The sequence below is a fragment of the Tachypleus tridentatus genome, chromosome 6 (genome assembly GCF_004210375.1).
Source record: "Tachypleus tridentatus isolate NWPU-2018 chromosome 6, ASM421037v1, whole genome shotgun sequence".
NCBI lineage: Eukaryota > Metazoa > Arthropoda > Merostomata > Xiphosura > Limulidae > Tachypleus > Tachypleus tridentatus.
The window spans coordinates 88,611,586-88,616,157 of NC_134830.1; the positions used below are offsets into that span (position 1 = coordinate 88,611,586).

Below are 4,572 nucleotides of genomic sequence, written 5' to 3' on the forward strand. Positions count from 1 at the left end.
TGTTAAGATGTTATGAATATTTACACACAAACCTGAACATGTCAATCTTCTACTGTGCTGTTATCCAAAAAATTTAATGTTGCTATTTTCCAAAAAAAAAGTATTTAATTTACCAACAAGTGAAATTGTAAGGACCTGTTTCTCTATTGTAACACTTTCAGTGATTTTTGAAACCCGGAACAGATTATGTAAATGCTTTGTTCAATTCACTCATTTACACTGAAATCATATACACAAGGGACCAGAATATTAGATGTTAACCTAAAATTCTGGCTATTATTTCATGTTTTCACTTATCTATGTATTGTAACTTTATGTTGCTACGTTGATTAAAGAGATTTAAGACAACAATTGTCAAAACAGTCAAGTTTAACTACATCAGAAGAGGCTTGCAGATGAAAAAAATACTTTAAAAAAATGTAGATTTGTGGAGCTGATCCAAACATGACAAACATACTTTACTATTTTTAACAACATTCAGCAGTTCACATTTCCAAATAATAATAAACTTTTCAGATATACAGAACTGGTTTGACAAAACATCAGTATTCTCTAAAAACACTAAAATATCATGATCAATGACTTACAAATCATTTCATACTTCAAAGAATGCATCACGAAGGTGTAACTACTTGTATTGAAACAACTATAGTTCACTTCCTCAAAGAACAAAAAAGTAGAATACTCATGAAGTTTGGAATAATGAGGTAAAACAAGAGCATAAAACTTGTAAGTTACCAATACAATCTTTAAATTATGGTACAAAGAACTCTTACAGTCACCTTAAAAATTTATTTTACTTTAAAAATTTGAGTATAACAAGTTCACAACTTTATAATTTTACTTTGTGATAAGTATTGACTCAGGATAAGGTCTATTGTCTCATTTAATGTTTTATATACATTTTCAGCATTTTTGCTATGGTCTTCAAAATAATTTTGTACTTTTTGTACAAAACTGTTTCTTCATAATCCTGTTGAATATTCATGGACACTCATTAAGTCTAGACTCAATACTGAAGATAAATGATACATCTGTTGACCATAAGTAGCAAACAAGGATGCACTTCTTAATAAACTTTTATTCTGTTGAAAAAAATGTTAACTAAATTTACAAATATATACAATCTATTTAGAAGAATAAAACTCATGAATCAAGGGGAAATGAAAAAAGAAAGGTTATTAATACATTTTCACATTCGGGGTCCTTAATTAGCATTAATTTTTGTATGTTTCACTCTTTGTCCCAATTATTAGTCTCTGTATATTTCATGAGCAAAGATAATGAGAGATCACAAAAAGTGCTTTTATCCATGAAAGACCATCACTGTTTCATAGTGCTTCTTTTTGTGTGATGTTATGTTTACCTGAGATTTTCAAAATTTCTAAAGGCCTTGAAGGATTAAATAATTCAGATTTCTTTTTAATTAATAAATCTACAGCTAGAAACCATCCATATTAAATATATAAGCAGAAATCCAGATCATACTAAGGATAGTGGTGGATGTATGAATAACCTTCCAATTGAAGCAGTTTCTGTGAGAAGTGTAAATGCATCTAATTGCTGCATTCAAAGACATTTAAGACATAAAGAGGGAGTTCCAATGTGCAAACACAAAGTTGGCCCATTGCTCTCCACATGTAAGAGTCTATGATTTGAAGTGAGATAAACAATATTGCCCCTACTTGGTATACAATTAGATAAACAAGTAATAATTTTGCTTTACTTTGGTTGTTGTTGGGGGTAAATTGATATTTGTATTTATCAGTACACATGCTTCAGCTTAAATTCTTGATCAACTATGTGGAATATAATGTTTAAAAAATTCTAAAATTCTAGTACTTACTACTTTAACCTATGTGCATGAAACTTTTCGTTTTATCATACTAATGTGTAGAGCTATTTCTATTGTACTATATTGGGCTATTTATTTGCTGTGTTTGCCACTAGAAATCGAATCCCAGATTCTAGTGCTGTAAGACCTAAACTTACCATTATCTCATCAGTGAACGAAGTAATGCAACAACACTACACTAACTTTGTAACTAACTTTAGTTATTCAGAATAAAATAAATGTTGATTTAAGTTTCATAAGACTTTAAATCTTACTAAAGACATAAAACAGGGCTCCGTATTCTTTTGTCAGGCTTATTACCGAAACTTAATATTAAGTAATATTGAAATCGTGACATAATTAACGTGAAGAACGTTAAACTGCAAAATTCAAGTATAAAATAATTAAGCTGATGGCACAAAATATAATTATAAATAAAAACTTACACTTGTTGATAAGTTGTTTTTATACAAAATATTCTCCTTAACAGTGACTATAACTTAACGAAAAAAACTGCTAATCAGATGGAGTATCTCAGTTTTAACTTTCAACATCAAAAGTGAAAACTAAGTTACGTCAGTACCAGAAAACACGACAAAAAACGATTATACAATTCGGGTTATCAACAAAATGGCGGAATATGCGTGGTGGAAAAAAAGTATTTTAATCATGTGAATATTTTTAAAAATTTACAAATAAAATTTTAGATATATAAATGGCAAAGAATAAAAATGTGCACTATCCACATTACATCTATAAGTAAAAAATGGAACGTCACCTTATATTTGTAGTTGAAATTATACAAACTGTGATACTGCCCTTAACATGCATATATTAATATACCACTCATGACAAAGCACAGTTTTTCGGATTTTTTTGTACTTTTACCTTTGCGCACTTTTGGATTATATTTAAATATTTATATGTCATTCTTATTGGCACGTTGCACACAGGCTTGTTTTCGGATATTTTTCTCAAAGCCACTCGTAGACTGGCTTACCAGTAAGTTTGAAGGCTTGTAACACCATAAAATCGGGTTTCTAAACCCACAGTAGGCAGAACACAGATAGCCCATTTTGTAAGCAACAAGTAAACACAAACCGTTCCTACTTTTTAATTGATAAACTACAGTCGTTGTTTGGTATTAAGTAGAAAGCTACACAAGGGTCGAGCTGTGTTCTGCTTACCACGGGTATCAAATCCCGATTACTCGAAGTATAAATCCGCAAGCATAACATTGTATCACTAGGGAGCGATAGACTACAGAGAAAATACAGTTACTCAACATCATCCACAGTTCAAAAATGCAGAGCGGCTGTACGTATGGTATTGAAACCGAGAAACCCACATAAAGTAAAAATGTATTCTAAAGACGTCTGAACCGTCTTTCGAACACACTGAGAGTGAATAAAATACTTTTACAACACTAATTTTAGTTTTTTTTCCATATTACACCTCTTTAGAAAAGCATTAATTCGCATATTATATTAAATTGCATTTCAAATAACGCGAGGTTTTGTATTTAGTTAATCAACATGTTACTCATTTTTTGAGCTCTTTGAGTTTAAAAACCATAATTTTTAAAAGACTTGATTTTTTTTGTTTCAGCATACATCACTTTCGATGTATTTGTCATATGTGTATTTAGTATCTTTGTTTCAAACTAAACTGAAAGAAAATACAGAAATTTTGAAAAAATAAATAAAGGAAGAGAGTAGAAGGTACATGATATCATTCTGTACCACAATATTTTATTATTTGAGCCTGATTCCATTTTATAGTGTGGCTTCTTCTCTGGCAAAATTGGTTATTGCGGATAGATCGGTACTAGAAAGACAAGTTGAATACATACATTGTGCTCCTGAATTTTGAATTCTCTCGGGGTAATTTCGTGATGAGGAGAAAACCCACTTGTAAAGAAAATTGTATATTTAAAAACGACTGGTATGGGTAGAGAAAGCCCTAGTAGAGGAACGAACAACGTTTCGCCCTCTTTGATGACCGATATATAACGGGGTAATTTCCTTCCCAAATCTACTGTAAGTGGTGTTTCTGGTCACCATTTCAACTGACTATTTTTGTGTCAGTATTAATTTCATAATCACAATGTTTGTTTTTGAGTTTCGCGCATAACTACACGAGGGCTATCTGCGCTAGCCGTCCCTAATTTAGCAATGTAAGACTAGAGGGAAGGCAGCTAGTCATCACCACCAACCGCCAACTTTTTGGCTACTTTTTAACCAACAAATGGTGGGATTTACCTACATTATAACGCCCCCACGACTGAAAGAGCGAGCATGTGTGGTGCGACGGGGATTCAAACCCGCGACTAATCACAATGAGATAGGGAAGTAATGAATTCTCGATTCTGAAAACAAGGAAAATGAGATTTGGTTGTGATTTATCTGAATATAAAAGAGATCGTCCTAGAATAAATTTAGTTTTAGATACTATATTCAACTGAAGTTTGATCATTATTTATAGTAATATTTATATAATGTGTATTGTTCTGTTATATAAATTAACATTTCTTTCTCTTGTCTTTAACCATTCATTTTTTTAAAAACACGAATAATAATTGTTTTTTTTTTACTTACGCACACAGCTACACAATGGCTATCTGTGCTTTTCTCCCACTGGTATTGAAACCCGGATTACAGCATTTTAAGTCCGCAGATATTCCGCTGTGCCATTGGAGGGCAAGATTAAACGTAACTATATCATTTGTTTTATAATGA

General features: G+C 31.4%; 1 protein-coding gene across 1 annotated transcript in view; it reads right to left on the reverse strand.

The window, feature by feature from the left end:
• The window catches only part of LOC143252985 (serine/threonine-protein kinase Doa-like), a 31,326-nt gene extending 28,907 nt beyond the window's left edge, over positions 1–2,419 (reverse strand). Inside the window, exon 1 of the mRNA XM_076505991.1 lies at positions 2,281–2,419. The gene's annotated coding sequence lies outside the window, so the exon portion shown is untranslated. The remainder of the gene's footprint in view (positions 1–2,280) is intronic.
• Positions 2,420–4,572: the final 2,153 nt, after the last annotated feature.